The sequence below is a fragment of the Heterodontus francisci genome, chromosome 1 (assembly GCF_036365525.1).
Source record: "Heterodontus francisci isolate sHetFra1 chromosome 1, sHetFra1.hap1, whole genome shotgun sequence".
In the NCBI taxonomy this organism is placed as follows: Eukaryota; Metazoa; Chordata; class Chondrichthyes; order Heterodontiformes; family Heterodontidae; genus Heterodontus; species Heterodontus francisci.
Genome location: NC_090371.1, coordinates 14,841,243 through 14,854,001, shown reverse-complemented (window position 1 = coordinate 14,854,001; position 12,759 = coordinate 14,841,243). Strand labels below are relative to the sequence as shown.

Genomic DNA, 12,759 nt, shown 5'->3' with positions numbered 1-12,759 from the left:
TCGGAACCTACTATAAATACTGATGAACTCAGAAACTACTGCACATCTGACATACGTCTTAAGACAACGCTGAGGACCAATCTGAGGAAGTCTGTGAAAATACTAGCACATTATAGTACCATTACGCGACAGCAACAGCACACTCCTGATGAGCGATGAGTAACATTGTTTACAATGCCTTGCGTCCCCCATTTGGAGGGTCAACGGATGAAACGCAAACCAAGCTCAAAACATCACTTTAAAGCAATTGCTATTTTCCAACTTAAATGGTTTTTCTGGGGATTGAACCCAAGATCTTCTGCGTGTAAAGCAGACATGATAGCCACTACACCATGAAACCACAGATGAGGACAATATCTTTTCGACTGGTGTTTTTCTGTGTGGGGGAACGCCTTCTAACTGGGATTCACCTGTGAAACTTCACACTCTCGTGTTGCAAATACATGTTCATTCCTCAGCAATGCCTGCAGATCCGAACACACTCTGGGACATCACCTGCAAATATGGACAAAAACCTCGGACACTTTCCCAAACACTCAATGCAAAGGTACGAATACTCCTGAACACACACCAGTAATACTGACAGAATCCAGGGCCATGCCTTCAAATACTGACATCATGGTGGTGGTTTATTGACACACTCAGTGACCTGACACTTCCAACACACTTCAAATACTTCCCATGCAAATACTGACACAGTCATAGATATCGACATTACATACTGACTGTTAACTTTTAAAAAGAGGAAGTTGAAATCACAGTTACTACTGAAAGAATTATGTCACATGATTTCACATTTTCAACAAAAAACGTTACTGTACAAGTGTCAAACAAAGAAAAACACAACTAACGTAACAGTACAATTTGGAAAGATTGATATTTGAAACCTCAAATCTTAACAGTCCAAGAAGTCGTAGACTTTAAAATCTAACTGCCAAGAGAATAAGGCAGTTTGACTTTTAATTCTACCTCAAGAATCCCCTATAGGTAACAGAATCTTGGCAGTTTGTTCCCTTCTCCTGGGACCAAACCAGCTTAGGAATTCACTACAATTCCTTAGTTTCTCAGCAATTTTCGGAGAATCCAGACTTCCCAGCTTGAGCACGTGACTGCCTCAAAAAAGAAGTGCACCTGGCTCCCGATGCCTCTTTATTGCTGAGCCCAGCTGCTTTCAAAGACAACAGCTTTCTGAAAGCCAAGTGCTTTCTCTGTAACTAACAGCCTTGCTGAATCCAAATGCTTTCCAAAGTCAACCAATGTCTGTCAGCAAGGACACACATCAAAACACCGACAGGCAGCCCCCACATCATCAGGCTCCATAGCAAAGTGGCACATGTGGGATGTCCCACATAGCAATCTAAAGTAATAATTTCCAACTCCAAATCTTCTCTGTGTTCAGGGAATTCATAACATTTAAACCTCTGATAGAGGCAACTTCAGACACACCATCACCAACAAGAAGTTCAGAGAAGTTCCCATTCTTTAGGGTCTTCACAAATCCCGTTATGACCTGACGCAATAAACATGGGCCATCCTATGATATGTAACCACCCTAAGCTTGTTTGAAGCTTTGCAAACCCAGTGTTTTCCGTTGTCTTGCATGAAAATGTTCAATTCCCAAATTAAAACTATCTCTCAAAATTTAATGGAACCATGAGTTAGATGTTCATAACATAGACTCACAGAATAATACAATGCAGAAGAGGCCCTTCGGCCCATCGATTCTGCACCGATGCATTAAAGACACTTGACCTGTCTACCTAATCCCATTTGCCAGCACTTGGCCCATAGCCTTGAATGTTATGACATGCCAAGTGCTCATCCAGGTACTTTTAAAAGGATGTGAGGCAACCCGCCTCTACTTCCCTCCCAGGCAGTGCATTCCAGACCGTCACCACCCTCTGGGTAAAAAAGTTCTTTCTCAAATCCCCCTTAAACCTCCTGCCCCTCACCTTAAACTTGTGTCCCCTCATAACTGACCCTTCAAGTAAGGGGAACAGCTGCTCCCTATCCACCCTGTCCATGCCCATCATAATCTTGTACAACTCGATCAGGTCACCCCTCAGTCATCTCTGCTTAGGCGAAAACAACCCAAGCCTATCCAACCTCTCTTTATTGCTTAAATGTTTCATCCCAGGCAACATCCTGGTGAATCGCCTCTGCACCCCCTCCAGTGCAATCACATCCTTCCTATAATGTGGCGACCAGAATTGCACACAGTACTCCAGCTGTGGCCTTACCAAAGTCCGATACAACTCCAACATGACCTCCTTGCTTTTGTAATCTATGCCTCCATTGATAAAGGCAAGTGTCCCATATGCCTTTTACACCACCCTATTAACCTGCCCTTCTGCCTTCAGAGATCTATGGACAAACACTCCAAGGTCCCTTTATTCCTCGGAACTTCCCAGTCTCAGGCCATTCATTGAATACTTCCGTGTCACATTACTCCTTCCAAAATGCATCACCACACACTTTTCAGGGTTAAATTCTATCTGCCACTTTTCTGCCCATTTGACCATCCCGTCTATATCTTCCTGTAACCCAAGACACTCAACCTCAGTGTTAACCACTCAGCCAATCTTTGTGTCATCCTGCAACTTACTGATCCTGCCCTCCCACATAGTCATCTATGTAATTTTTATAAATGACGAACAATGGGGGACCCAGCACTGATCCCTGTGGTACGCCACTGGACACTGGCTTCCAGTCACTAAAACAGCCGTCTGTCATCACTCTCTGTCTCCCACAGCGAAGCCAATTTTGAAACCACCTTATCGAGTGACTCTGTATCCCATGTGCATTTGCTTTAGAACATAGAACATAGAACATTACAGCGCAGTACAGGCCCTTCGGCCTTCGATGTTGCGCTGACCTGTGAAACCATCTGACCTAAACTATTCCATTTTCATCCATATGTCTATCCAATGACCACTTAAATGCCCTTAAAGTTGGCGAGTCTACTACTGTTGCAGGCAGGGCGTTCCACACCCCTACTACTCTCTGAGTAGATAAGTCTTTCTTGATAAGTTTCCCATGTGGGACCTTGTCAAAGGCTTTGCTGAAATCCATGTAAACTGCATCAACTGCACTACCCTCATCTACACACCTGGTCACATGCTCAAAAAATTCAATCAAATTTGTTAGGCATGACCTCCCTCTGACAAAACCATGCTGACTATTCCTAATCAAATTTAGCCTCTCCAAGTGGACATAGATTCTCTCCTTCAGAAATTTCTCCAATAGTTTCCCTACTACTGACGTGAGACTCAATGGTCTGCAGTTGCCTGGTTTCTCTCAACAACCTTTCTTAAATAGTGGGACCACATTAGCTGTTTTCCAGTCCTCTGGCACCACCCTGTGGCCAGAGAAGAATTAGAAATTTGGGTCAGAGCCCCCTGCAAGCTCCACCCTCGCCTCCCACAGCATCCTGGGACACAAATCGCCCGGACCTGGAGATTTGTCTGCTTTTAAGCCTGCCGAAACCTCCAATACCTTGTCACTCCCTATGACAATTTGCTCAAGAACCTCACAGTCTCTCTCTTTCTGAGTTCCATATCTACATCCTCATTCTCTTGGGTGAAGACAGATGTGAAGCATTCGTTCAACACCCAACCAATGTCCTCTGGCTCCACCCACAGATTTCCCCCTTGGTCCCTAATGGATCCTACGCTTTCCCTGGTTATCCTCTTCCCATTGATATACTTATCGAATATCTTGGGATTTTCCCTACTTTTACCAGCCAGAGCATTATCATATCCACTCTTTGCTCTCCTAATTGCTTTCTTCAGCTCCATCCTACACTTTCTGTACTCCACTAATGCTTCCGTTGATTTGCTCTCCTTGTATTTGCTAAAAGCCTCTCTTTTCCTTCTCGTCGTACCTTGAATGTTTCTGGTCATCCATGGTTCTCTGGGCTTGTTGCTCCTACCTATTACCCAAGAGGGAACATGTTGGGCCTGTACACTCCCCATTTCCTTTTTGAATGCCCCCCACTGCTCTTCTGTAGATTTCCTGACAAGTAACTCTTTCCAGTCTACCTTGGCCAGATCCTGCCTTAATTTACTCAAATTTGCTCTCCCCCAATCCAAAACCTTTTTTGCAACTTGTCTATTTCTTTATCCATAGCAAGCTTAACATGACATAGTCAGAAAAATCCACTATCAATGCAGACGCACTCACAGAAAGCTACTGTAAATACTGAAACGCAGAAATCTTTTGGACATAACGTCTCTCTCAAAAGTTACTATAAATACGGGCACATTGACGCAAACCTACCCTATATAGTGACACCTTGGAGAAAACTACATAAATACTGGCACACGGAAATCTTCCGTAAATGACACACTCAGAAAGCTACTGCTTATACAAACATACTCAGAAATATACTGTAAATAGTGACACACTCAAACATATGGTAGATGCAAGCACACTTCTCGGAACCTACTATAAATACTGATGAACTCAGAAACGACTGCACATCTGACATATGTCTTAAGACATCGCTGAGGACCAATCTGAGGAAGTCTGTGAAAATACTAGCACATTATAGTACCATTACGCGACAGTAACAGCACACTCCTGATGAGCGATGAGTAACATTGTTTACAATGCCTTGCGTACCCCATTTGGAGGGTCAACGGATGAAACGCAAACCAAGCTCAAAACAGCACTTTAAAGCAATTGCTAATTTCCAACTTAAATGGTTTCACTGGGGATTGAACCCAGGATCTTCTGCGTGTAAAGCAGACGTGATAGCCACTACACCATGAAACCACAGATGAGGACAATATCTTTTCGACTGGTGTTTTTCTGTGTGGGGAATGCCTTCTAACTGGGATTCACCTGTGAAACTTCACACTCTCGTGTTGTAAATACATGTTCATTCCTCAGCAATGCCTGCAGATCCGAACACACTCTGGGACATCACCTGCAAATATGAACAAAAACCTCGGACACTTTCCCAAACACTCAATGCAACGGTACGAATACTCCTAAACACACACCAGTAATACTGACAGAATCCAGGGCCATGCCTTCAAATACTGACATCATGGTGGTGGTTTATTGACACACTCAGTGACCTGACACTTCCAACACACTTCAAATACTTCCCATGCTAATACTGACACAGTCATAGATATCGACATTACATACTGACTGTTAACTTTTAAAAAGAGGAAGTTGAAATCACAGTTACTACTGAAAGAATTATGTCACATGATTTCACATTTTCAACAAAAAACGTTACTGTACAAGTGTCAAACAAAGAAAAACACAACTAACGTAACAGTACAATTTGGAAAGATTGATATTTGAAACCTCAAATCTTAACAGTCCAAGAAGTCGTAGACTTTAAAATCTAACTGCCAAAAGAATAAGGCAGTTTGACTTTTAATTCTACCTCAAGAATCCCCTATAGGTTACAGAATCTTGGCAGTTTGTTCCCTTCTCCTGGGACCAAACCAGCTTAGGAATTCACTACAATTCCTTAGTTTCTCAGCAATTTTCGGAGAATCCAGACTTCCCAGCTTGAGCACGTGACTGCCTCAAAAAAGAAGTGCACCTGGCTCCCGATGCCTCTTTATTGCTGAGCCCAGCTGCTTTCAAAGACAACAGCTTTCTGAAAGCCAAGTGCTTTCTCTGTAACTAACAGCCTTGCTGAATCCAAATGCTTTCCAAAGTCAACCAATGTCTGTCAGCAAGGACACACATCAAAACACCTACAGGCAGCCCCCACATCATCAGGCTCCATAGCAAAGTGGCACATGTGGGATGTCCCACATAGCAATCTAAAGTAATAATTTCCAACTCCAAATCTTCTCTGTGTTCAGGGAATTCATAACATTTAAACCTCTGATAGAGGCAACTTCAGACACACCATCACCAACAAGAAGTTCAGAGAAGTTCCCATTCTTTAGGGTCTTCACAAATCCCGTTATGACCTGACGCAATAAACATGGGCCATCCTATGATCTGTAACCACCCTAAGCTTGTTTGAAGCTTTGCAAACCCAGTGTTTTCCGTTGTCTTGCATGAAAATGTTCAATTCCCAAATTAAAACTATCTCTCAAAATTTAATGGAACCATGAGTTAGATGTTCATAACATAGAATCACAGAATAATACAATGCAGAAGAGGCCCTTCCGCCCATCGATTCTGCACCGATGCATTAAAGACACTTGACCTGTCTACCTAATCCCATTTGCCAGCACTTGGCCCATAGCCTTGAATGTTATGACATGCCAAGTGCTCATCCAGGTACTTTTAAAAGGATGTGAGGCAACCCGCCTCTACTTCCCTCCCATGCAGTGCATTCCAGACCGTCACCACCCTCTGGGTTAAAAAGTTCTTTCTCAAATCCCCCTTAAACCTCCTGCCCCTCACCTTAAACTTGTGTCCCCTCATAACTGACCCTTCAAGTAAGGGGAACAGCTGCTCCCTATCCACCCTGTCCATGCCCATCATAATCTTGTACAACTCGATCAGGTCACCCCTCAGTCATCTCTGCTTAGGCGAAAACAACCCAAGCCTATCCAACCTCTCTTTATTGCTTAAATGTTTCATCCCAGGCAACATCCTGGTGAATCGCCTCTGCACCCCCTCCAGTGCAATCACATCCTTCCTATAATGTGGCGACCAGAATTGTACACAATACTCCAGCTGTGGCCTTACCAAAGTCCGATACAACTCCAACATGACCTCCTTGCTTTTGTAATCTATGCCTCCATTGATAAAGGCAAGTGTCCCATATGCCTTTTACACCACCCTATTAACCTGCCCTTCTGCCTTCAGAGATCTATGGACAAACACTCCAAGGTCCCTTTATTCCTCGGAACTTCCCAGTCTCAGGCCATTCATTGAATACTTCCGTGTCACATTACTCCTTCCAAAGTGCATCACCACACACTTTTCAGGGTTAAATTCTATCTGCCACTTTTCTGCCCATTTGACCATCCCGTCTATATCTTCCTGTAACCCAAGACACTCAACCTCAGTGTTAACGACTCAGCCAATCTTTGTGTCATCCTGCAACTTACTGATCCTGCCCTCCCACATAGTCATCTATGTAATTTTTATAAATGACGAACAATGGGGGACCCAGCACTGATCCCTGTGGTACGCCACTGGACACTGGCTTCCAGTCACTAAAACAGCCGTCTGTCATCACTCTCTGTCTCCCACAGCGAAGCCAATTTTGAAACCACCTTATCGAGTGACTCTGTATCCCATGTGCATTTGCTTTAGAACATAGAACATAGAACATTACAGCGCAGTACAGGCCCTTCGGCCTTCGATGTTGCGCTGACCTGTGAAACCATCTGACCTAAACTATTCCATTTTCATCCATATGTCTATCCAATGGCCACTTAAATGCCCTTAAAGTTGGCGAGTCTACTACTGTTGCAGGCAGGGCGTTCCACGCCCCTACTACTCTCTGAGTAGATAAGTCTTTCTTGATAAGTCTCCCATGTGGCCCCTTGTCAAAGGCTTTGCTGAAATCCATGTAAACTGCATCAACTGCACTACCCTCATCTACACACCTGGTCACATGCTCAAAAAATTCAATCAAATTTGTCAGGCATGACCTCCCTCTGACAAAACCATGCTGAATATTCCTAATCAAATTTAGCCTCTCCAAGTGGACAGAGTTTCTCTCCTTCCGAAATTTCTCCAATAGTTTCCCTACTACTGACGTGAGACTCAATGTTCTGTAGTTGCCTGGTTTCTCTCAACAACCTTTCTTAAATAGTGGGACCACATTAGCTGTTTTCCAGTCCTCTGGCACCACCCTGTGGCCAGAGAAGAATTAGAAATTTGGGTCAGAGCACCCTGCAAGCTCCACCCTCGCCTCCCACAGCATCCTGGGACACAAATCGCCCGGACCTGGAGATTTGTCTGCTTTTAAGCCTGCCGAAACCTCCAATACCTTGTCACTCCCTATGACAATTTGCTCAAGAACCTCACAGTCTCTCTCTTTCTGAGTTCCATATCTACATCCTCATTCTCTTGGGTGAAGACAGATGTGAAGCATTCGTTCAACACCCAACCAATGTCCTCTGGCTCCACCCACAGATTTCCCCCTTGGTCCCTAATGGATCCTACGCTTTCCCTGGTTATCCTCTTCCCATTGATATATTTATCGAATATCTTGGGATTTTCCCTACTTTTACCAGCCAGAGCTTTATCATATCCACTCTTTGCTCTCCTAATTGCTTTCTTCAGCTCCATCCTTCACTTTCTGTACTCCACTAATGCTTCCGTTGATTTGCTCTCCTTGTATTTGCTAACAGCCTCTCTTTTCCTTCTCATCGTACCTTGACTGTTTCTGGTCATCCATGGTTCTCTGGGCTTGTTGCTCCTACCTATTACCCAAGAGGGAACATGTTGGGCCTGTACACTCCCCATTTCCTTTTTGAATGCCCCCCACTGCTCTTCTGTAGATTTCCTGACAAGTAACTCTTTCCAGTCTACCTTGGCCAGATCCTGCCTTAATTTACTCAAATTTGCTCTCCCCCAATCCAAAACCTTTTTTTGCAACTTGTCTATTTCTTTATCCATAGCAAGCTTAACATGACATAGTCAGAAAAATCCACTATCAATGCAGACGCACTCACAGAAAGCTACTGTAAATACTGACACGCAGAAATCTTTTGGACATAACGTCTCTCTCAAAAGTTACTGTAAATACAGGCACATTGACGCAAACCTACCCTATATAGTGACACCTTGGAGAAAACTACATAAATACTGGCACACGGAAATCTTCCGTAAATGACACACTCAGAAAGCTACTGCTTATACAAACATACTCAGAAATATACTGTAAATAGTGACACACTCAAACATATGGTAGATGCAAGCACACTTCTCGGAACCTACTATAAATACTGATGAACTCAGAAACTACTGCACATCTGACATATGACTTAAGACATCGCTGAGGACCAATCTGAGGAAGTCTGTGAAAATACTAGCACATTATAGTACCATTACGCGACAGTAACAGCACACTCCTGATGAGCGATGAGTAACATTGTTTACAATGCCTTGCGTACCCCATTTGGAGGGTCAACGGATGAAACGCAAACCAAGGTCAAAACATCACTTTAAAGCAACTGCTATTTTCCAACTTAAATGATTTTACTGGGGATTGAACCCAGGATCTTCTGCGTGTAAAGCAGACGTGATAGTCACTACACCATGAAACCACAGATGAGGACAATATCTTTTCGACTGGTGTTTTTCTGTGTGGGGAATGCCTTCTAACTGGGATTCACCTGTGAAACTTCACACTCTCGTGTTGTAAATACATGTTCATTCCTCAGCAATGCCTGCAGATCCTAACACACTCTGGGACATCACCTGCAAATATGGGCAAAAACCTCGGACACTTTCCCAAACACTCAATGCAAAGGTACGAATACTCCTAAACACACACCAGTAATACTGACAGAATCCAGGGCCATGCCTTCAAATACTGACATCATGGTGGCGGTTTATTGACACACTCAGTGACCTGACACTTCCAACACACTTCAAATACTTCCCATGCAAATACTGACACAGTCATAGATATCGACATTACATACTGACTGTTAACTTTTAAAAAGAGGAAGTTGAAATCACAGTTACTACTGAAAGAATTATGTCACATGATTTCACATTTTCAACAAAAAACGTTACTGTACAAGTGTCAAACAAAGAAAAACACAACTAACGTAACAGTACAATTTGGAAAGATTGATATTTAAAACCTCAAATTTTAACAGTCCAAGAAGTCGTAGACATTAAAATCTAAATGCCAAAAGAATAAGGCAGTTTGACTTTTAATTCTACCTCAAGAGTCCCCTATAGGTTACAGAATCTTGGCAGTTTGTTCCCTTCTCCTGGGACCAAACCAGCTTAGGAATTCACTACAATTCCTTAGTTTCTCAGCAATTTTCGTAGAATCCAGACTTCCCAGTTTGAGCACGCGACTGCCTCAAAAAAGAAGTGCACCTGGCTCCCGATGCCTCTTTATTGCTGAGCCCAGCTGCTTTCAAAGACAACAGCTTTCTGAAAGCCAAGTGCTTTCTCTGTCACTACCAGCCTTGCTGAATCCAAATGCTTTCCAAAGTCAACCAATGTCTGTCAGCAAGGACACACATCAAAACACCTACAGGCAGCCCCCACATCATCAGGCTCCATAGCAAAGTGGCACATGTGGGATGTCCCACATAGCAATCTAAAGTAATAATTTCCAACTCCAAATCTTCTCTGTGTTCAGGGAATTCATAACATTTAAACCTCTGATAGAGGCAACTTCAGACACACCATCACCAACAAGAAGTTCAGAGATGTTCCCATTCTTTAGGGTCTTCACAAATCCCGTTATGACCTGACGCAATAAACATGGGCCATCCTATGATTTGTAACCACCCTAAGCTTGTTTGAAGCTTTGCAAACCCATTGTTTTCCGTTGTCTTGCATGAAAATGATCAATTCCCTAATTAAAACTATCTCTCAAAATTTAATGGAACCATGAATTAGATGTTCATAACATAGAATCACAGAATAATACAATGCAGAAGAGGCCCTTCGGCCCATCGATTCTGCACCGATGCATTAAAGACACTTGACCTGTCTACCTAATCCCATTTGAAAGCACTTGGCCCATAGCCTTGAATGTTATGACATGCCAAGTGCTCATCCAGGTACTTTTTAAAGGATGTGAGGCAACCCGCCTCTACTTCCCTCCCAGGCAGTGCATTCCAGACCGTCACCACCCTCTGGGTAAAAAAGTTCTTTCTCAAATCCCCCTTAAACCTCCTGCCCCTCACCTTAAACTTGTGTCCCCTCATAACTGACCCTTCAAGTAAGGGGAACAGCTGCTCCCTATCCACCCTGTCCATGCCCATCATAATCTTGTACAACTCGATCAGGTCACCCATTCAGTCATCTCTGCTTAGGCGAAAACAACCCAAGCCTATCCAACCTCTCTTTATTGCTTAAATGTTTCATCCCAGGCAACATCCTGGTGAATCGCCTCTGCACCCCCTCCAGTGCAATCACATCCTTCCTATAATGTGGCGACCAGAATTGTACACAGTTCTCCGACTGTGGCCTTACCAAAGTCCGATACAACTCCAACATGACCTCCTTGCTTTTGTAATCTATGCCTCCATTGATAAAGGCAAGTATCCCATATGCCTTTTACACCACCCTATTAACCTGCCCTTCTGCCTTCAGAGATCTATGGACAAACACGCCAAGGTCCCTTTATTCCTCGGAACTTCCCAGTGTCAGGCCATTCATTGAATACTTCCGTGTCACATTACTCCTTCCAAAGTGCATCACCACACACTTTTCAGGGTTAAATTCTATCTGCCACTTTTCTGCCCATTTGACCATCCCGTCTATATCTTCCTGTAACCCAAGACACTCAACCTCAGTGTTAACCAAAAACAAGAAATGCTGGAATCACTCAGCAGGTCTGGCAGCATCTGTGGAAAGAGAAGCTGCGTTAACGTTTCGGGTCAGCGACCCTTCTTCGGAACTGACAAATATCAGAAAAGTCGCAGATGATAAACAAGTGAGGTGGGGTTTGGGCAAGAGATAACAAAGGAGAAGGTGCAGATTGGACCAGGCCACATAGCTGACCAAAAGGTCACGGAGCAAAGGCAAACAATATGTTAATGGTGTGTTGAAAGACAAAGCATTAGTACAGATTAGGTGTGAATATACTGAATATTGAACAGCAGCAAGTGCAAACCTGAAGAAAAACAACCTGAAAATAACAGTGGGTCAGCAAACTGAACAAACTAAGATGAAATGAAATAAATGCAAAAAAAGATTGTAAAAAATGTAAAAAGGAATGTTAAAAAAAAGGAAGAAAAATAACTAAAAATGAAAGTAAAATGGGGGCTGTCATGCTCTGAAATTATTGAACTCAATGTTCAGTCCGGCAGGCTGTAGTGTGCCTAATCGGTAGATGAGATGCTGTTCCTCGAGCTTGCGTTGATGTTCACTGGAACACTGCAGCAATCCCAGGACAGAGATGTGAGCATGAGAGCAGGGGGGAGTGTTGAAATGGCAAGCAACCGGAAGCTCAGGGTCCTGCTTGCGGACTGAGCGGAGATGTTCCGCAAAGCGGTCACCCAGTCTGCGCTTGGTCTCCCCAATGTAGAGGAGACCACACTGTGAGCAGCGAATACAGTATACTACATTGAAAGAAGTACAAGTAAATCGCTGCTTCACCTGAAAGGAGTGTTTGGGGCCTGGGATAGTGAGGAGAGAGGAGGTAAATGGGCAGGTATTACACCTCCTGCAATTGCAAGGGAAGGTGCCCTGGGACGGGGACGAGGTGGTGGGGGTAATGGAGGAGTGGACCAGGGTGTCGCGGAGGGAACGATCCCTTCGGAATGCTGACAGGGGAAGGGAGGGGAAGATGCGACTGGTAGTGGCATCACGCTGGAGGTGGCGAAAATGGCGGAGGATGATCCTTTGGATATGGAGGCTGGTGGGATGAAAAGTGAGGACAAGGGGAACCCTGTCACGGTTCTGGGAGGGAGGGGAAGGGGTGAGGGTAGAGGTGCGGGGAATGGGTCGGACACGGTTGAGGGCCCTGTCAACCACAGTGGGGGGAAATCCTCGGTTGAGGAAAAAGGAGGTCATATCAGAAGCACCGTCATGGAAGGTAGCATCATCAGAGCAGATGCGTCGGAGACGGAGAAACTGGGAGGACGGAATGGAGTCCTTACAGGAGGTAGGGTGTGA

General features: G+C 44.1%; 2 non-coding genes across 2 annotated transcripts; both read right to left on the bottom strand.

The window, feature by feature from the left end:
- Positions 1 to 4,703: 4,703 nt before the first annotated feature.
- trnav-uac (transfer RNA valine (anticodon UAC)) lies at positions 4,704 to 4,776 on the bottom strand. The gene has a single exon. It is a non-coding gene; the product is annotated as a tRNA-Val (tRNA).
- Positions 4,777 to 9,139: 4,363 nt separating this feature from the next.
- trnav-uac (transfer RNA valine (anticodon UAC)) lies at positions 9,140 to 9,212 on the bottom strand. Its single transcript has one exon. It is a non-coding gene; the product is annotated as a tRNA-Val (tRNA).
- Positions 9,213 to 12,759: the final 3,547 nt, after the last annotated feature.